This window comes from Stigmatopora nigra, chromosome 8 (assembly GCF_051989575.1).
Source record: "Stigmatopora nigra isolate UIUO_SnigA chromosome 8, RoL_Snig_1.1, whole genome shotgun sequence".
Lineage (NCBI taxonomy): Eukaryota > Metazoa > Chordata > Actinopteri > Syngnathiformes > Syngnathidae > Stigmatopora > Stigmatopora nigra.
The window spans coordinates 14,493,168-14,515,916 of NC_135515.1; the positions used below are offsets into that span (position 1 = coordinate 14,493,168).

At 42.0% G+C, this 22,749-nt stretch overlaps 1 long non-coding RNA gene across 1 annotated transcript; it reads left to right on the forward strand.

Annotated features, from left to right (window-relative positions):
* The first annotated feature begins 7,346 nt into the window (after positions 1-7,346).
* Positions 7,347-22,286, forward strand: LOC144200502 (uncharacterized). Its single transcript, XR_013327124.1, has 4 exons — positions 7,347-7,408; positions 7,479-7,656; positions 17,842-17,975; positions 18,099-22,286. It is a non-coding gene; the product is annotated as an uncharacterized LOC144200502 (long non-coding RNA).
* The last annotated feature ends 463 nt before the right edge of the window (positions 22,287-22,749 follow it).

Sequence of the window (22,749 nt, forward strand, 5' to 3'; positions counted from 1 at the left end):
GGCTTCCCTCAAGCGACAGCCGGTAGCGGTAGTTCCATCCGCTCTTGCTCTTGTCTGTTTTAGGACCTTTGCGACTTGACCACACTCAACGTGTGTCTTTTTTTCTTTGTGCTAGTCCTAGACATCTTTGGAGCCGTTTAGCCGTGCCTCCCTTGTCATGCACGCGGGATCAGCTGCAATCAGTGGACGATAGTGCCTGGAGAAGAAGCGATCTTCCAGAAAGTGCAATTCACCATTGTAATGGGAGCTTGAGATCTCTCTCCGGTCAGATGGAGGAGCTATTAGTGCTTGCCCCGTTGCAACAGGAGAGTTGTATGTTTGTGTGCTTTTAAGCCCACCACTGGCCTCTCCGTTGCTGCTGTTCAGATCATAGGACATGTTAGGAGGATCTAGGCAAGGAAGATGATCACCTCTAGTCTACTGAGGGACTGTGCAGATCAATTTGAAAGAGTGATTCTGCATATTTAGTCTCAGTCAGCAGAAGGTCCCCACCTTGTGGACTTCCTTTGTGTGGCTTCAGTTTTTTACCAAGTTTACAATGTCTTCTGTGTCTGTCTTGCTACTGCAACCAAGGGCATTTCCCGAATACGGGATGAAATAAATCTCATTTGATCCGATCTGACCCGGTCTAATCTAATCTAATGACGACATTAAAAGCTTTCACCACATAGTGCACAAATAACAACAAATACATAATCAGTTAAGTGGGCAGGCTGGAAGGCAGGAAAGGATATACCAGATATGAACAAATGTTTCGTGTGCCATGATTGCTGGAATTGCCTTCATCTCTTGGAACAGATTTCAAATCCAACCGTGTTCATACCTTATATTGTGTCAATATCCCTAATTTTGGTATTTTGGTGTCTCTCGTCTATTGTTTTTAATCTGTTTTTCGAGGGGGGGGGGGGGGGGTACCTGTCATTTCTCTTCCTTCGAAATGGTAGTGACAGGCCTGTAAGATTATAATATTTTTGTGAGTATGAAAGCATCGTTCTCATACAAACTGTGAATAGCTGAGTTGTCAGCATAAACACTCAACAGTCTGACTGATTAATCAATCTTAGTTTTGTAATTGAGTTGACATGTCAGCACACACCCTCAACTGTCCGACACTAATCAATTACTTTTTTCCCTACAAATGACTGAAACGTGTCTGTCCAAAGTCCCGGTGACAACTGTCAGTTTTGCCTGTATTTAAGACTCACTCGCTGGTCATTCAGTGAGAATTGCGAGGACGACAGACTGTGAGCAGTTCACAGCTGTTAAATTGATCTCACTCTTTCTTAACCTGCTCCTGAAGTTGTATTTTCAGACCTATCAAGCCCAAGTTCCCATTGTTTTTGTTTTTAGTGTTTCTGGAGCATCTTCAATGGCGACTTAGCATGCATCCTTTGAGTTGCATTTTTAAAGTAAAAAAAGGCTGATCAATTTAAAAAGTTTTACTTATGAGACCCCATTGTTATTGTTTAAACGTGGCAATGCATTTAAGCATATTTGCATTTATTTAGAACATTGTTTCTCTCCTTTAAATGAAAAAATGGCGGGTAAAATCGCAGTCACGCGACATTTCCATTTGTGATTACTAAGAAATGAATAATAACATACATATTATAAAAACGGGGAATGTTGGGTTTATTCTGTATTAATATTATATATATATATATGTGTAGTAAATCATTTCTTTGTTAAATCATTCTTCCTATTGTTCGAAGAGTGCTCGGGTCATAAACAGCCGTCTAGTCCTCTCACAAGGACTGCTTATCTAAGGATTGTTTATCCGACATCTCACCCAGTCTGGGTCTCCGATGATGTCTGGGTTTGCAGCAAGTAGACACCAAGGTCTATGACTAACAACAGATATGGATAACTGCCACTTCCAGCATCACTCGCATAGTGTGCATTCCTCGTGACGCACTTCGGGCTTCTTTATGTAATTGTTATATAATTGTTATGTCAAATGAAGGTGTGATTGTTTTAATCTAAATGAAGGTTGGTTTTAGTTTCCTGTTTTGTTATTGTTAAAATACCTTGATTGTAATTTTAGTCACAGATGTTTTTTTTGCTTACGTATGTTGAATTAATCAATAACCTTGTAATTGTTTTGATTTATGGCCTTAAAAGCCGTACAGGAATTACTGTTCGTGGAGATACTTTGGAAATCAAGATGAAGTCTTAAGGCTCTGATCTATCTTCCCTTATTAAGGTAACGTTATCTGGGATCCGATCAATTTAATTAAATGTCAATAATTGAATAAGATGTCTGCCTGCAGTGATTGATAATTTCACAGGAAGGGGGATTATGAATGAACCTATCAATTTGAGAGATATCCTACGAGGTATTTATATAAACAATGTACGTGTGTGTTTCTGATGTCTGAATCCTTGAGTTGCTACCCCTGATGGTAAGCCCATTTCTCACATCAGTCCATGAGTCGTAAATTGGGATGTGTGGGTGGGTGGCAAACTGTTCTCTCAGGCCTTTCAGCCGAGTTGGCAATTACACTACTGTAAAGTCTCTTCACAACTCAAATGAAGTGAGAATGAAATAGGACAGAAAGCCGGGGGCATGTTTGCTATTGCTAAGGTGACATCAATCACCAAGTGACGCCTTGTTGGGGCTACTGGCCAACACTTAAATAAACTCGAACACAGGAACACACACTGAGGCAGATGGAATGAAAGTTGAAGGCCGCGTCTGCAGAGGCGGGGAGTGGACCATCCTGAGGCCCGAGAGTGTGACTTCTCTCCAAGCTCCTCTACGCTATCTCCCCCCGAAAAGCTGCTTCAACGGTGGTTTTATTAGAGATAAGACAAGTCATAAAAATGGGAGGCGTTAATACAAATGAAGGAGGTGGAGTGCAAAAGGTGTAGTGCACATTTTAACCAATAGGTGTAAGTTAAATTCTATTCTAGTAACTTTTAATACATCATAGTGAAAAGGGTGCAAGACTAAATATAAGAATACAAATATATTTCACATTTCCCCCCTGAAGTTACTTTGAAAGAATTTTCATTTTCATCAATCTATATCCCTCCTCTGCAGGTTTTAGAAAACAAATATCATTAATAGTCACTCAACAGGGTATGGAAAATACCAAAATCACTTGTGAAGGCAAAGGTGAAAAACGTGAGGTAATTTTAAGGTTATCTAAGAAAATTCCTCTGCATCCCTTTTTATGAGCGAACACAGTTTTGAAGTTAAGACATGTACAATTACCCGGAGGACTCGACATACCGGCACTCGTCACACTTCAAAATGATGGGAGAATCTTCATTACGGCATGCCACACGGTGATACTGTATGTCGCTGTAAGCTACCAGCGTGTGCTGGTTAGGTTTTTGAATCATAACTTTCATACCAAGGATTACACACATTGAAAAGATACAGTATAGAAGTAAAACCGCAAGAAAGGGAGTTGCAAATTTAATCTGAATAGAGAACAATGATCCGGTTGGTAACCACGACCACAGTGATACCCAATTACGGCTGCGTGATCTTGGGCCATGGTGTTGGCTAAGGCTTTCATTTCAGCTATGGCACGAGGTATGTTACCTTTGTCACCGGTTTCATCTGGGATGAAGGTGCAACAGTGCTCTCCAACTATGGCACACACCTCCATCCTTGGCTGTTATCAAATCTAGGACCATCCGGCCTTGCAACTCCATTTCTATAAGGGCTTTCAATTCATCTGCTATACCTAGTAGGGCTTTGACAGTTTGGTTAATGAACACTCATGTAACAATTCAATGTCCAAGTTGGGAAGTTACTGACAGAATGATTTTCTGGGGGGGTGGACCACAACTTATGGTCACCAGGAACATCACTGTCCCAGATTGAATCACGTGGTTTGAATTCCACTGACTTTGATCTTATATATCTTACTGTTATGTTCACTCCCCTTCAAAGGAATGCATCTTGGACGACCTACATCACTGCAGACCTAATGTGACACCTAGACCCAGTGAATTCAGGATATCAGGATACCTGTGGAAATGGGTATACGGCTACACACATAACAACTTTCATTCTCACCAGTTAGTTTTTTCTGAAATACCATGAAATGATACCACATATTTTCTTCAAAGTGGTTATTTGGATTGCTCTTTTCATACCACTTCACTTTCCTCTGTGACAGCAGCACGGCATTGTCTCTTTTTTCGACTCGAATCTCTGGGGGCGGGGCATTCAGCCACACCCAGGCTGCCACTGATAGTACAGTCCCAGTGATGAGGGTGGCAATTGATTTCATTTTGGCTTCTGTGTAAGGGTGGAAAAACTATGAGAGGTCAAGGTTAGGTGAAAGGTGCTCGTGGCAGGTGAGCAGACGTCAGATGATTTTTTCACGGACAAGGGTTTTGGAACCGCCCGACTTCCAGTCTACTCAGAGTCACCGTTGTCTCGAACTACTTTGATTTGGGATTGGTGAATCCACGTCGACCTCTCAGCAATCTTTACTGCGGTCGGGGTGGTGAGTTAAACCACGAAGGGGCCTTCCCAACGTGGCGAGGACCAGGACTTTCTTTTTATGACTCAAATCAGGATCTGGTCACCAGACTTCACCACCTCCTGCAGGATAGACAAAAAGATCACGGCAGCTTACATGTTCTTTGGACAAGTTTATCGGTTTCTTGGTCTTATTGTACCATTTGTTCGATCTTCAAGTCCCACGTTCTTTTGGACGTTGCACTTGTTGTTGTTATTGTTGTTGTTAGGCCATCCAGGCGTCTAGGGGTTACCCTCAGTCACATTAGTTCATCCGGGGGGTAGCCGGAGGTGTGGGGCAGTCGAATTCGAAGGTGGCGACGAGCGGCCTCTCAGGAGACACCTCGTGAAGTTTCCAACTTTGTCTCCCCGTTGCACTTGTTTGGGCCTGAGGTTATCTTGCACACCCTCTGTAACAAATTAAACAGTTCCTACAAAAAAATTTAAAGTAGGTATTTAGACCTCTGGGACATGGAACACATGCTCTGCCATGTCCATCTCCCCCCCTGTTGAGACATGGCTCCTTCCATGGCTCAATTTTGCAATAAATTCTTTGGTAGGCATGGTAGGCCTTTAGCTGTGAATAGGCTGACTGTTCTGCTTCTTCATGTATCTGCGTTTTTCTTCGACTCTTTCACGAATGGAAAAACGGGATTTTCACCAGCCTTGTTATATATAAATTTTTAAATGCACCTACCGTCTGCCTGCCTCCTCTTTCTCCGCCGGGTTCCTTTCTTCAAACGCGCCGCGATCGACCGAAAAGGCCCCCTCTTTCAAAGTAAGAGGGCTGACGTCAGTAATTCTCGGCTTTCAGTCCACCGCGGTCCGAGAATTTCAGAAATGAATCTCCGGGATTTTCGGCACCAGAAAATGTCAGGTTTAAGACCATATACATTCAATAATATCGGAGCAGAGGAAACACACAGCCAGTCGGGATGAGAATTTAAACCACTTCATATGAAGGAGGAAAGCCAGAATAGCCAGAGCAGAAAGATGGTCTATCTTCCTGAATGACCGTTTGGAATTCCTGGCAACTCTCTACAAACAACCTGGTTTTATTAGAGATAAGACAAGTCATAAAAATGGGAAGCGTTAATACAAATGAAAGAGGTGGAGTGCAAAAGGTGTAGTGCACATTTTAACCAATAGGTGTAAGTTTAATTCTATTCTAGTAACTTTTAACACATCATAGTGAAAAGGGTGCAAGACTAAATATAAGAATACAAATATATTTCACACTCATATTTCTGGCATACGTTTTGAAATACTGCTGAAAATGTTCATTCCCGGTTGTGGCAGGCTTGCTTGTTTTGGAGTTGTCCGACCTTTCTTAATGATCCCAAGCTTTTTTTACTTGAAAGTTCCGTCTTGAAAATGGCTTTAGATCCACACAACAACATATTTGCGTGTGCAGCTCGCTCCAGATACAGCTTGGTAGCACTGGCAAGGCCACTCTGTCACTAGCCAATCATAATTGGTGAAAGTGATGACGTATCCCTACGCCTGCGTGTCGGTAATGACATATCCCTACGCCAGCGAGAGGGCATTGTGGTGTTGCCAACTCAAAATCTGATTGGTCAAAGCAACAGTCTTATCAATGCTTGGTTAATGCAGCAGAGCCTGCAGACCTGATTGAAGAGGCCTTGAGGCATATTTCCGACCCTGGCAAAAAAATGGCTGACATGTGATTAGTTAAATGCTGCAATATGAAAACACACATCTGGAAGCAGTGCAACCAGGGGTAAAAGCAATGAATGGAAACTAACAGAAAATTTGGATTTATTTAATAAGTATTCATGGAAAAATATATATTTAACATCAGTCTGTGATTCAGATATTTCTTAGGCCAGCAGAGAATGCCTTGAAGGCCTTGACGCCACACCACTGGGTAACATGCTATTAGGGCGGTGGAGCTGGGGGTTATTCCAGAATAATTGTGAGTGAAAGTACCAATTATTGAAGGAAGACAGAGATTGGGGCTAATGGAAGAAAGTATTAAAACATTTTAGTGGAAATGAGGTTAGAAAATGTCATGACTCACTGCCAGTGACAATACACACATCACGCTAGCTCTTTACCCCCCTCCAGGGGTGGGCCATCAGGGCATTCAAGGCCTTCTCTGCTGGCCTTGGAAATATCTGAATCATATATTATATTTTGTCAATCAATATTAATTAAATAATTCCAAAATGACTGTTAGCTTCCTTTCATTGCTCCCCCTCTGGTTGCACTGCTTCCAGGTGTGTTTTCATATTGAAACATTTAACCAATCACATTTCTGCCATTATTTGTTGCCAAGGTCAAAAATCTGACTCACGGCCTTCACAATAAGTTCAGCTGGCTCTGCTGTATTAAACAAGCTTCAATAAGACTGTTGCTTTAACCAATAAGAATTCGATTTGATGTCACTATTGGGGTAAACCTGACAACTGGGTTAATAATTGTTTGTTCATGTCGAGCCAATGTGGCCAAACTGGTTTTACAATTGTTTGTTAGGACAGTGGAATGTAGGATAAGCCAACTAGCTGGCCTTGCAACTGTTTGTTCGCACCACAAATTGTAAGATAGCTAACTTGCTGGCCTTGCAATTGTTTCCTTGTATTGTGGAATATGGCCAACTGGCTTTGGAACTGTTTATTCGAAATGGGCAATATAAGATAGGCTGCAGCAGTTTGTGTGAGCTATAAAAATATTGTGTTTGCATACAACTTAAACCTGCTAATGTCTAACCATATTTGCCCCAAGTTTTGTTTACATAAACTCTGTCATGCATCACTGTTTTAGAAATACATCACTGTCTTAGAAATATTAACCTGAGTTCCTATATAAAGACGGACCTTGTGTTTAGTCAGAGAGAATTGCGAGGAAGCCAGGCTCTGAGAGGTTCACAGCTAGCGGAGCATTCTCCAACCATTCTGCAGTCCGGTAATAAACCTGTTTCCTATTTGAATTGATCTCACTCTTTTTTAACCTGCTCCTGACGTTGTATTTTCAGACCTATCATACTTTGGTGCCGAAAACCCGGGTCCAACAGCCAACAATTGCCGGAGCGACGACAGAGCACGACGACAGCATCTTCCATTGGAAGGATCAACCCAGCGGACGTTCCCTCGCCGCTCCGGTGATCTGGTGACAGGTCCCCGAACTAGGGCAGGTTCAGAACGAGAAAGATCGTAAGTTTACCCTTTGATTTCTGTCTCCGTAAAGTGTGATAATTTGAATAAGTATTATCACTGCGGTAAGATTAACAGTTTACGGTCAGGGACCAGCTTGTGATGAACATAATAGTTTTTCGGTCAGGGACGAGCGTGCGTCGAACATAATAGTTTTTTGGTCCGGGACCAGCGTGCGTCGAACATTATAATTTTTGGGTAAAACCAACATAAGTAGAACAAGAATGAGTCGGGTACTTATAGTCTTGGTCTGTTAATAGAGTCAGGGACTCTCCTAAGACAAAAGTCAGGGACTTTTTGGTCTTGGTGTTTTCAGAAATATTGGTTGAATCATGAAGTAGAGATCAATTTCTGCAAATTTAGAATAGAATTGTTGTTTAAACTATTAAGTAAGTGATTAATCCGGGAAGTAACAAGGTAAATGGGTTCATTGCTAGACTGCACGATGGAGAATCGAAACACCAACCACTCCAGTATAGATTGGAAAGATTATTGCTCAGCAGGCAATGCCATAAAACCATTGGAAACTATTTTTGAAGTAATTGCAAAATTGTATTTAATCAATAAATGCTGTTTTCGGCTGGATTTTACCCCATTGTCGGGCAATGATTGCCCGTACGCCATTTACATTCATCGCTGTCTTTTACCGGGAAAATCATCCCCTTTTTGTAATGTCTGAAAAGCTCCAGTATTTGTATTTAATCATTAAATGCTGCTGGGAAGTGGATTTTACATTTTTGTGCATTGATTTATTGAGTATTTTTTGTGTCACAGCTGTAGCTGTAGAAGTTTTATAGCCATAAAATAGTTTTAAAGGGTTGGATTGATTCGTTGAAGGCACATTGAGAAAATACACGGACCAGCACTGCATGACACTATTGAAGGGTTGACATACAGTGAAGCAAATAACCATTTAATCAACCATCAATTGTGAAAGTTAGCCTACTTTAAAAGATTAGAGAGGCCTGTAATTGTCAACATGGGTAAACCTTAACCATGAAAGACAGAATGTGGACCAAAAGTTCATCTCAATACTTTCTTATGTACCCATTGGTAGCAATACTTTGGCCAAAAAGTTTCGGTAACTCTTCACAAGCGTTTCACACACTGTTGCTGATATTTTGGCCCATTCCACCATGCAGACCTCCTCTAGAGCCGTGATGTTTTGGGGCTGTTGTTTGGCAACACACACTTTTAAGTCCCTCCACAGATTTTCTCTGGGTTTGGGATCTGGAAACTTACTTGGCCTCTCCGGGACCTTGAAATTATTCTTACGAAGCCAATCCTTTGGTTAAAACAGATGCTATTAATGCAGGCAGCGAGTGGAGACTTCGTTAGACCTCGTTAGAAGTTATACCTCTTTAACAGCCAGAAGTCTTATTCTTTTGTAGGTGACCAAATACTAATTTTCCACTATATTTTGGAATCAAATTATTCAAAAATCAAACAGTTATTTTCTGTATTTTTTCTACTTTCTGTCTCTCATTTTTGAGGTTTACCCATGTTGACAATTACAGGCCTCTCTAATCGTTTCGAGTAGGAGAACTTGCACAATAGTTTTTTGACTAAATACTTATTTGCCCCACTGTATTTGGACTAAAATGCCCTTGATCCGATATTCATATCATGTGAATTTTAGGGGATGAATCTGATGAAAAAGATCAGGTTTACTTGTATAATGTATAACACAGGTTTTAAAATGAAGACTTCTTGCGTGTGTTTCCAGTTTGCTTATCATCATTAGTATCATGGCGGGCCATATTGAATAGTTAGCATGCTTGACTCACAGCTCTGGGTTCCTGGGTTCAAATCCATGTTGGTCCACCTGTGTGGAATTTGCATGGTCTCCCTGGGCCTACATGGTTTTTCTCTGGGTACCTCCAACATTCCAAAGTCATCTCTGGTAGGATGATTGGACACTTTAAATTGCACTCCGGTATGGGTGTGAGTGCCCTGCAATCCAATGGCCACCGAGATAGGGTGTCCCCCGCCTGTGGCCCGTCAGCTGGGAGAGGCTACAGCATGCCCCACGACCCTAGTGAGGATAAAGTGGTTTTGAAAATGAATGAATGAATATTATTATCTTACTTGCTTGCAACGAAGTAGAAGCTTTGCTCCTGAAAACTTTGATTAGACTAAACAAAGTGAAGCCAAAACGCCCTGGACTGCTGGGACTGGACAAAACAAAGAGGATCAAGGACGCCTCATAGTGCGTGAATCTGATCCGGGAACTGAACCTGCATCCACCACAGACATTCCACACGGCCTCCTGACTTTTTCCTGTATTGACTACACATGCATGAACACACGTTCATGCTTAAAAGTCTCACTTGTGTTTCCAGCACTCCCTTCAAAACTTAGATGTACATTGTAATCAGGGCTCTCGAATCCAGTACCTGGGAAGGTGCTCAAAGCCTGTGCTGACCAGCTGACTGGTGTTTTCACCAAAAATTTCAATTGTTCCCTGCAACAATCAATCATTCCATCATGCAATGAAATCTGCCACCATCATCCCTGTCCCTAAAAAGCCAACCATTGACAGCCTGAATGACTATAAGCCTGTTGCACTCGTGCCTGTCATCATGAAGTGCTTTGAAAAATTGGTCGCCCGCCATATCAGGGATAATATATCCCTCCCTAATGTGACCCTCACCAGTTTGCTTATACAGCAAATAGGTCCACTGAGGACGCCATCGCCGTACTTGTACACACAGCACTGAGCCACCTGGAGTACCATGGGAACTACGTGAGGATGCTTTTCATTGACTATAGCCCAGCCTTCAAAACTATAATATTGGGCATTGTGGCTGACAAAATCTCCCCAATTGGACTATCCTCTTCCACCTGCTGCTGGATAAAGAACTTCTTTACCAACCGACCAGAAACTGTTAGACTTGTTACTGACCTCTCTTCCTCCATTACACCAAGCACTGGCTCCCCTCAAGGCTGTGTACTGAGTCCTCTTCTATAATCCCTGTATAAATACGACTGTACACCGACCCACCAGTCTAACTCCATCATCAAATTTGCCGATGACACCACTGTAGTCGGATTCATCTCAGGAGGGCATGAGTCGGCCTACAGAGATGAGGTCAACAAATTGTCTTCGTTGTGCTTGGTGAACAATCTCACACTGAACACCATAAAAACTAAAGAAATAATCCTCGACTTTCGCAAACGCAACACAGATCTGGCCCCACTCCTCATAAAATGTGTATGCGTAGACAGGGTCCAGTCCTTCCAAATCCTGGGGGTCCACGTCATGGATAAGCTCTCCTGGTCTACCAATACCTCAGCAGTGGTGAAGAAGGCCCAGAAACGACTCAATTTCCTGAGAGTACTCAGGAAAGATAATTTAGACACTAACTTCTGGTAACCCTCTAGTTCAGTGTATCCCAACCTTTTTTGAGCCGAGGCACACTTTTTGCATTGAAAAAAATCTCAAGGGACACCACCATCTGAAAATCTTTGTCGCCTATATTTATAATAGTTATTCTCACCGAAGTTTTATCAGCAGAAATCGCATCCAAAATTATTCCAAAATCTAATTTTTCACAATGACCTAATGTCACGAAAATTTGGCCTGTGGACCCTGAACAACTTCCGGTTTGATTGATGCAAATAACCAAGTAAAGTTATTGATCGCATCATTTTATGATTTTTCTCCAAATATTACTTAAATCTCCTAATATTTCGCAAAAAATGTTGTGCTCACACAGACTTCACGCCGGCAAAAGTTGATGCCCTAGAAACCAGACAACTTCCGTTTCGACTTAGAAAAAAATAAGCAGCAAAATTACTGTTTCACAACTTGAATCTAATAATAGTATAATCTACAATTTAACGTCCATCATATTTTGACTTGAACCTTGTAATAGTTCCATTTTAATCTCCTTATATTCATATTAATTTTTCTCTCTCAATATCACATTGTATGACTTCTTGCAATTTCCCACGGCACACCTGACCATTGCTCACGGCACACCAGTGTGCCGCGGCACAGTGGTTGGGAAACACTGCTCTAGTTGATGAATCCACTGCCCTCAAGTGCTAACACGGTGGTGTCTACCGGATATGCGGTCATATTGGCACAAGAGTTCCCTCCCACAAAATATGAAGTTGAGAAAATAGCAGAATATAAATGTTTTGAGAGTGGTGGGTTTTAGAGTAAAGGGCAGCAACCAACCAACGAGAGGTCCTCCCGCCCCCCATCGAGTGCCCATGGGTGAACGACACCGACCTCTGGACGGTCTCTGCAACCCTTGGGAGTGCCACAAAACTCGACCCCCTGCCAGTCCTTCGGGAACGTGCCATCTCCGCCATCCGTGCAGTCGCACCAGAGGTCACCATCTACACCGACGGCTCTGCTACCGATGGAACAAGGGCCGGCGGGGTGGCAATGATCGTCACCACTGGAGATCCGGCAGACCCAATCACCACGCACTCAAAGCCGATGCGTGGGGCCCCTTTCACGTCCTCCTTCGAGGAAGAGAAGGCGGCCATGACGATGGCCCTGCAATGGCTAACTGACACGGACATAGCTGGTGACGTCGCAGTGTGCTCGGACAGTCAATCACTACTGACTGCCATCGCCAGCCACTCGGCCGACACCGGCGAAATCCGTCGTCTGCTGAACCAGCGCAGGGCTCGGACAGCCCTCCTGTGGACCCCAGGTCACTGCGGGTTGCCTGGGAACGAGATGGCAGACGCCCTAGCGAAGGAAGCCGCCTCCTCCAAGGTCGACGAGCCACGACCAATCTCATTCGCCCCAGCCAAGGCAGCCATCAGACGACTAATTCGCGACAATCCACCTAGACCGGATCATCGCGCAGCGGTCGTCTACCCAAAATATAACTGGCGCCTAGACTGTGCGCGCGTGAAGAACCGGAGCGACGCGGTTCTCATCGCCCGCCTCCGCTCGGGCCACCACCCAAGCCTGAGAGCTTACCGTCACCTTCTCAACCCCACCCTCGACCCAACCTGCCCCCTCTGCCGGGAAGAGACGCAAGACCTTGAACATTGGCTCCAGCGTTGCCCCGGCCTTTCTTCCCTCCGCCTCCAGATCTTCGGTGTCGCCTCACCCCCCCTGGACGTGCTGGTGACTGAGCCGTCGAAGGTGCTAGCGCTAGCCAGGCGTACCCTATGTTAGGGCCACCTGGGCGCTGCCTCTACAACAACAACAACAACAAGGGCAGCAATGAGTACAAGTGGGTAATACAATGGTGAAATGTAATGGTATCGTCCTGGATGAGCTGGATGTAGTGGATGGTTAGATGAGAGTCTGGACATCTTTGCTGAAGCTGCTGTCCCCATGACGTGACCTCGGAGAAGTGGAGCAAGATGATATATCTATCACTCTATCCATTCATATGTTGCCTTTTGCTGAATTCATCCTCCTTTGAACTTTCAGTCTTCAAAAATAAGAATTAACAAGAGGTGGAACATAATCGTAACGTAGAACATCATTTATTGTTTATTTTTATTTTATACTTTTTAATAGATAAACACTGAAAAGTGGGTTGTGCAATATTATTCGGCCACTCAGTGTACCTGTCAACCTGAGCCAATTTATCCCCTTATTAATGATTGCAATTCCCCTTGTTAACTGATGAAAAATGCACAAATTATTTGCGGCACATATTTCCTCACAAGGCGTAACTAAAAGTCTAAAATGTTCCCAAGTGGACTAAGGATGATGTCGCTGTATGAGCTGACAGCATGACTGTCTGGGTACATTTCTTGCTGATGCGCTATATTTATAGAGGAAAAAGGCGGATGAGTGAAAATGGAATTCGCCTGCACATATCTAATGCTTAAAACATGAAAATATCTGTTCAGACACTGGCGTTATCATCATCATTGAACAGGGGCGGGCCGTGCATTTCACACCTGGGCTTTCAGTAGTGCTGTGTGAATCGATCCAACCCTCAATAAGTATTTTATGTCTACAAAACCTTTACTGCAGTAACAGCTGCGACACATAGAAATAATCAATAATAACCTCAAAAATGTATATATTATTTCAAAAAATAGACACATTTTACTCTACAAAATTATTTTTATTAAGACACAAAATCCATGATTGTGAAGTATGAATGTATTTTATGCTTATTATTATGTTTTTTGGTTTATATAGTGTAGTAACTAGAATAGAATTTTGCATGACCCAGTGGAAACTTCCATCATGACACCTTTTAGTTAAGGGGGTGTCATCTATCACAACACCTACTTCTTTGTCTACTTCTTCCCGCCTTAAGTTTGTACCTAGGTCACATGACCCTTTGTTAATAAAACCAGCTCAACTGTTGGAGGGAGGCAGGGATTGGAACTGGTCAGGCAAGGAGATGGACTCATCTCCAAGCGCTGGCTCCTCCCGACCCCTCCCTCAGCTGATGTCTTTGAAAATCTCATCAAGCCGACTCTGCGTGTGCTACCTCTGATCCGAAGTTATTGAATGTATATGGTTCTAAACCTGACATTTTCTGGTGCCGAAAAAACCCGGGGATTCATTTCTGAATTTCTCGGACCGCGGTGGACTGAAGGCCAAGAATTACTTACGTCAGCCCTCTTACTTTAAAAGAGGGGGCTTTTCGGTCGATCGCGGCCCGTTTGAAGGAGGAACCCGGCCGGAGAGAGGATGCACGCACAAGAGACGGTAGGGCTGTTTAAAATTTATATATAACAAGGCTGGTGAAAATCCCGTTTTTCCTCTCGTGAAAAAGTCGAAGAAAAACGTTCCATAAATAGGAAATATTTGCATATCGTTGGGGAGTATGTATGTCAAAAAAATAAAAAATAAAGGGAATACACAAGATATGCGGCGAATGTACACTTCGGCCATAGGTGACGTTCGTAAGGAAAACTGGTGACGCGGTTTAGACTAGGGGGTGAAAGAATCCCTCGTAAAGGATTTTTGGAGATTGTTAAAAATAAGGGAAACCTTCATAAAATACAGCACCTGATGAGTAAAAGCGCTTGATAAAAGTAATCTTCATATGAAGTATATATATATATATCAACCGGAAGGATATATATATATATATATATATATATATATATATATATATATATATATATATATATATATATATATATATATATATATATATATATATATATATATATATATATATATATATATATATATATATATATATATATATATATATATATATATATATATATATATATATATATATATATATATATATATATATATATATATATATGAACCTGAAATACGCCGTGACGCAGTCATAAATCTCGATGATTGCCGCGCAAAATAAGAGTATAAACGACTATCTAGGCGGGTAAATAAAATAATAAATTAGTTGGGACGTCCTCAAAAAATCCTAAAGAAATATATTAATAGAGTAACATTTGACCATTGTTTGGAAAAAGTTCAAAACCAAAGCACAAGAGGAAAATATCCATCCAAACGGGCTTTGGGAATAGTAAAGAATATCCAGATGATGTGAAATTCATGCAGAGACATTTTCCTGACAATTGCGCCCATGTAGGAGAATGGACCAAGGAGAACAAAGCACATGGTTTGGGGGAAATTGTTAGTGGAACCTTTGCAAACTATTCAAAGGAATTTAGAAGTAAAAAAAAGCTGTAAACAAAGGAAAAAAGCAAGAAAAAATATGTAAGCAGCTAGAAGATATTAAAGTTTGGATAGAACAAGCTACTAAACGAGAAGAAAAAAGATCTGAGAAGAAAATTAAAAGGGCTAAACCAGCCCCCCTTCACAGATGCAGACACTCCTCACCCAACATTCCAGGCACCTTTCTACAAACAAAGGACACAAGAGGGTTTGCGGGGGCCCCTGGAATGCCAGGCAATAGACGTCTCAAATTACCTCCGTACCAAGTAAGAGCAGAGAGATAAGGATTTAGAGGCAGGGGAGACAGAAATGGCATTCATCCAAATTGTTAATGATATCAAACGAGAAGAAAACAATGCAGAAATGGCATTGATCCAAATTATTAGGTAAAGTTTAGATAAAATAATTAATTTAGGAAAGGCATGATTTCTCTGGGATTATGTGAGCATCATAGATCATTCAGTGCACGGAATGATGTGTCTCGATCGCCCATCAACAGATGAGATATGCTTTAGCGCAAGTCATATTAATGACTATTAGAATATAACGGATTGCATAGGCATCAAACAATTGATGGCAACCATATGCCGTTAACCTAGTTCTTTTGAGAACGATTAGTGCTGATAGGACAGCAAAAGGTGGTTAGCTGCCAACCTCTCCACTAGAAAAAAATTGCTGACCACTGATGTCTAATTATGAATGCGTGTGAGCGTGAATGGTTGTTTGTCTTTTTGTGTTTTTGATTGGCCATCCACCAAGATATAATTGATCCGTTAGATATCAAGGTGGAAAAGGATTTAGCAAATTGGAATCAATTTCTGAAACCGCCAATAAGCCCTTTTGGATGGCGATGAAGAATCAAGGAAAATTGTTTAGTCCAAAGAATTTTTTTTGATGATAATGCATTGAATTGGAGGAACAAATCTGCAATGCGAAATGTTGAGCACTGAGAAAAACAAAAACAGTGCATCATATGACATTTCAAAGTACCATTGATGTATAGGGATAATGGCATCCAAATTGTGTTAACAGATTAATTGACTGAATTGATAAAATGTTCCATATTTCGTTACCATAACAAACGCCATTATTCACTACACGATTGGAGCTGAAGGATGACTCTAATCTGGCTATCTGTATAAAAGAAAAACTTTAAAGAAACGCACTAATTTTGAGTTAGCAGAAGAAGACTGTGTTTTTCAACAGGAAACATGGAGAAGACGCACGAGCAACCTAAAATGAGAATGTCCGTACAACTGTTGCTGACCAAACAGCAGACATGAAAATAGCTGGAAAGGAGGATGCAGATCCACCTCTGCACTGTAAGGAGGTTCTCTCAGTTGAAATGTTTGAGGAGACAGGTAAGATAAGCTTATCGACGTGATCAGACGTAATGGAAAGCATCCAATATTGATTGGAAAGATTATTGCTCGAGGAGCAATGCCATAAACCATAAGGAACTTTTTATATTGATTTTATTGTCTCCATAAAAGAGTGAAAGCGTTTCAATTGAGAACAAACCTTCTTACAGATTTTTAAAGTAAATGATTAGAGAGAAAAGAGAGATTCCAATGGATAGATATGTAACTAAATTTTAATTTTATGCCGCACTATTGGAAAATGTTGATTAAGAAAGTTTTATAGATGATTGGCAAACTCCAAAGACAATGGAATGTTACATTTGATAAAAAAAGACTACTAGTTTGGGATATTTTAGAATTTTCAAACAGCTGAGATAAATGTGCAACGCAATACACATTGTTAATTGAATTGGGACTTGATTAGTATGCAATTCATAAGTAATGAGTTTTAATGGCTCTAAAAGACAATTATGCTAGAAAATATTAACCCTAATAAACAAGGGGTGGTTACATTTTAGTAGGTTCAATTCTTTTCAGAATTATAAATGTATACATTTGTTTCTGGATATTAATTGATGTGAATGTAACTGTTGCAGAGAGCGGCAAAGCTGTTTTCCTGAGGAGAAGGCAGCCTGGTTTGCTCTATGTATTCTTCATATTTTTAGCATGATTAGTTAATTTGTGTAATTGCAGGAATGGAAAAATCAAATATAGTTATTGATCTTAACAAGGAAGCAGCAATCACAATAGAATAACAGCTAGTATATCTACTGTTGACTGATAAAGCATTCAGATTTTCACAAGCAAAGTGATAGAATAAGTAAGATTGTTGTGATTTTTGTCCATTAGAGAATTAAGCCCAACCAAGTGGCCGTATGCAGGTGTTGAGCACGCGCTAAAGACGACAGCAGCTAAAGGAGCAGCGCAAACACTTACTGCACAGTATTCACAACAACAAAAACTGAGTCGAAAACAGTATTAATTAATATGCAAAACATTGCATCACAAAAGGTAGAGATGCATCTATACAGAAAGGCACAGAACAGTCTGCAGAAGATCTGTACACAGCTAAAGGCCTAGCGGGCCTACCAAAAAATATTCCAAAATTGAGCCTAACCCTAACCCCTAACCATGTCTCAACAGGGGGGATGATGGACATGGTACAGCGTGTGTTCCATGTCCCAGAGGTCTAAATACCTACTTTTAAATTTTTTGTAGGAACCGTTTGATTTGTTGCAGACATGGTGTGCAAGGTAACCTCGGGCCCAAACGAGGACAACGTCCAAAGAGTGTGGGACTGGTAGAGCAAACAAATGTTCATGGAAGACCATTTCAACATCCTCTATGGGAAGGTAAAACATGACAAAAGGCTAAGGGCAAGGCAGACCTAATCACAGAATGGATGGTAACATGTTTGGAGAAACTTGTCCAAAGAACATGCAAGCTGCTGTGATCCCCTTTTGTCTACTTTGCAGGAGGTGGTGAAGTCAGGTGACTGGATGCTGATCCGAGTCATAAAAAGGAAGTCCTGGTTCTCTCCACGATGGGAAGACCCATTCGTGGCCCAACTCACCAACCTCCACTGCTGCAAAGATTGCTGAGAGGTATACGTAGATTCACCAATCTCAAGTCAAGGTGGTTCGAAACATAGGGGACTGTGAGTAGACTGCAAGCCGGACGGTACCAAAACCCTTGTCCGTGGAACATCATCAGACGTCTACTCACCTGCCCCGAGCGCCCCTCGCTTAACTTTGACATTTCGTAGACTTAGCATTCCCGCGCAGAAGCCAAAATGAAAGCTGCCTCCACCCTCATCACAGCGACTCTACTATCAGCCGCAACCTGGGCGTGGCTGGATGCCCTGCCCACTGAGACTCGAGCAGGAAATCGAGATGGTCCCATGCTACTGTCGCAAAAAAGAGTGAGGTGGTATGAAAAGAGTGATCAAAAGAATTATTATGAAGAAAATGTGTGGTATAATTTCATGATGTTTCAGAAGAAATTGTCCGGTGTGAATGAAAATTGTTGTGTGTAGTCGTATACCTATTTCCACAGGCACCCCGCCAGTTTATCCTAAACCAATTAATCCCTACGACTATGACACCAACACACCTCCATGGTACCTAGAAGCTGCCATTAGAGCTACAGTTCCCCAAATTAATCCGACTGTACCACATTTGGCGGGTAGACATTTTACAAGACTCCTAAAATACAATTGGACAGATCTTGCTATGTTGAACGACGTCCCATACCCACGTGGTTTTAAAGCCGTGTGTTTTGCCAGTATCATGTCCCTTTTGGCCACTCCATGTCGTTGGGGGAAGTCCCCATGAAGTACTGCAGTCAGGTAATTACCCCGTGCACGCGAAAAACCACTAACAAAGACCAGTTCAATGCCACAGGAGTGCCCCCGGGTGCCACCTGCAGGGATTATTACACTCTCCCTGATGTAATGGGCACTAATCCTCAAGATGATGGGTATTGGCTATGCGGCCATACAGTGTTTTTGAGTTTGCCCACAGCATGGACAGGTCGGTGTGCAATGGTGCAGATGGTCCAGGATGCCTTCCTTCTAAGGAGAGTAAAGGCAAGGGATAAGAGATCATTGCAATTCAAACCACATGACTCAATTTGGGGCAGTGATGTTCCTGATGACCAAAAATTATGGTCCACCCCCCAAAAAATTCATACTGTCACTACTTCCTCAGCTTGGAATTGGTAAAGTTATGCTCCGAGTGGAGACATTGAATTATCGTATGGGACTGTTCATTAACCAAACTGTCAAGGCTCTACAGGGCATAGCAGATGAATTACAAGCCCTTAGAGAAATGGAGCGCCAAGACCATATGGTCTTGGATTTGATAACAGCCAAGGATGGAGGTGTGTGCACCATGGTCGGAGAACACGGTTGTACTTTCATCCCAGATGAAACCGGTAACGTAGGTAACATTACTCGTGCGATAGCTGAAATGAAAGCCTTGGCCAACGCCATGGCCCAGGATCACTCAGGTATAGGTGCATCACTTTGGTCGTGGTGAATATCCGGGTCGTGGTTCGCGATCCTTGTTAAATTTTTAACACCGTTACTTGCAATTATGTTACTCTTCTGTATTTTCTCAATGTGTATAATCCCTTGCATGAAAGCTATGGTTTGAAATACTATCCAGCATATGCTGGTAGCTTACAGCGACATACAGTATCACCGCGTGACAGGCCGTAATGAAGATTCTTCCATCATTTTGAAGTGCGACGAGTGACGGTATGTCGAGTCATCCGGGTAATTGTACATGTCTTGACTTCAAAACTGTGTTCGCTCATAAAGAGGGACACAGAGGAATTTTCCTATATAACCTTAAAACTATCTCATGTTTTTCACCTTTGCCTTCACAAATGACTTTGTTGTTTTCCATACTTTTTGATAAGAACCTGCTGATGATGTTTGTATTCTAATACCTAGATAGGAGGGATATAAATTGATGTTTAATGAAAATTCTTTCAAAGTTACTAAAGGGGGGAAATGTGAAGTATGAATGTATTTTATGCTTATTATTATGTCTTTTGGTTTATATAGTGTAGTAACTAGAATATAATTTTGCATGACCCAGTGGAAACTTCCATCATGACACCTTTTAGTTAAGGGGGTGTCATCTATCACGACACCCACTTCTTTGTCTACTTCTTCCCGCCTTAAGTTTGTACCTAGGTCACATGACCCTTTGTTAATATAACCAGCTCAACTGTTGGAGGGAGGCAGGGATTGGAACTGGTCAGGCAAGGAGATAGACTCATCTCCAAGCGCTGGCTCCTCCCGACCCCTCCCTCAGCTGATGTCTTTGAAAATCTCATCAAGCCGACTCTGCGTGTGCTACCTCTGATCCGAAGTTATTGAATGTATATGGTTCTAAACCTGACAATCATCTTTTCTTTCCTCAAGAAGATTTCAATTACTCTATCACATAGATTACACATGCGTAACAAGTTATTTTCTATTGCCATCAAAGCTAATGCTGAAAGTCTAGTCTGTCTTGTTGTATTTCTAACATAAGTTTTGATTCTAATTAGGGCTGAAAATGTCTGTTCGACAGAAGCAGTGGCCACGGGGATGGTCACTGCCAAACACACTAATGTGCCTCATGCTCTGACTCAGATTTTTTTGCTGAAGGAAGTCAAGGAGATCAGTGGGATATTTTCCTGCAAAATCATCCATGGCATACATTACAATGAGGCCCCCTGAGTCAGTACTAAGTTGACCCAATGGGCGCAGCAGTGTATAAATGAAGCGAACGGTACTCTCTCCTTAAATCTAGCCTGCACCCGATTTAATCCAGAAGACATGACCGCTGCACCGTCAAAACACTGCCACAACTTTACCCAGACATTCATTTCCAACCAAGAATTGAATGATGAGACCTTCAATGTCATCGGCTCGCTTCCCACTGGTAACATTTTCAAATCTGAAAAAGCGCTCCTTGACACCTATGTTGTAACGCAGAACCAGTGCGAGTTGTGCTGCATTACTCGCGTCTGTTGTCTCGCCCACCATTGCAGAGACAAACTGTGCTTTTTTATTTAGCTTCTGATCTCTTCCTCCATCACTTCAGCAATAGTAGTGATCCAGTTGTTTTGTATTTTGCTCAACGTGCCACTAAACACTTTATTGGTGGATAGATGGTAATGTAAATCCATGTTTTTCTCAGGAGTGAGAGAAAGAAGTTCCACATCATTTCCGTTGTTTGGGGAGGCAGTGCTTTTATCTTGTCCCCGAAATGAAAATTCCTGCTTGCCCAAAAAAATGACACAGTCAATCAAACTTTTTAAGATTTCCCTATTTTTTTACCTTTTCGTTTGGCGCTCCGTTTCCCTGCGCACTTGCTCATTGAATTGTAACTCTACTCGAGATTCTCCAAAAGTCTTGGAGCGTGCTGTTGCTTTTAAGTGTCCGGCAGAGCTTTGGTGTCCCGTTGCTGCTTTGATTAAACAAGTAAAATTTGGAAATCCAGTGTTGCTCCAAACACCATGTTGATGGGTGGCAAATAACAGCACTCCAAGGCAATACAATTTCCATTGATTCTCAGAGCCCATGAGCCAGGGGTAGCGCTCATAGTTGGTGAACTGAAAGTGGCACATACACCCTTTTCCCGGCTGTGACAGGGTTGCCAGTTTCGGAGTTGACCGCCCTTTCTTAATGATATAGATTTTTTTTCTGGAAAAGTCCATCTGCAAATCCACTTGTTTTCCTGCATCAGGCATTGTAGGTGGAATTTGCTAGCTCTGGCTGGCTCACTCTGGCTTTGGCCCGACTACTTGATGACTAGCCAATCATCGTTGGTGAAAGCGATGACATATCCTTACGCCAGCGAGAAGGGTATGAAATTTACCTATTCCTGCAAGAAAGCAATGTGGTGTTGCCAACTCGAAATCTGATTGGTTAAAGCAACTCAACGCTTGTTTAATGCAGCAGAGTCTGCAGAACTGATTGTGAGGCCTTAAGGCAGATTTCTGATCCTCGCAACAAATAATCGCTGAAATGTGATTAGTTAAATGTGATAGATCTAAAAATACAACTTCAGGAGCAGGTTAAGAAAGAGTATGGAGTTCGCCAGCAAAATGGAAGGACCTTGCACTGAATAGGATCGACAAGGAGAAAACGAGCAAAGGTGCGTCGAAATACCAACCAACCACCACTAGCAAATGGAAGGGTAAAACCACAAAAATTGGAAATTTCAGACCACAGAGAGCAGAAACTTACCAACCCCGTTACTGATGTGGCAGGTTCACAGAGCTCAAGTGTGCCGATTTAAAACAGAGACATGCTAAAGTGTTCCAGGGTAGGGCAGGTGGCAAGGATGTGTACAACAAAATATAGGCAAGGACACACACGGTATGTAACTGAAGATATAAGTGAGACAACAGGAAATGTTGATGATTCATTTGTTGGGTCATATCCCTTGAATGCCTTTGCGATGGATTTGTTTGTCCAAAAATTACAGAGATGTTTGATGATGACAGCAAGATTTACTTTCAGCAAGATGGAGCCCACTCCTCCCACTACCATCGCAACGTACGAGCTTACCTCGATGCAGTGTTATCCGACAGATGGATTGGACGAAGGGGCCCCACTGAATA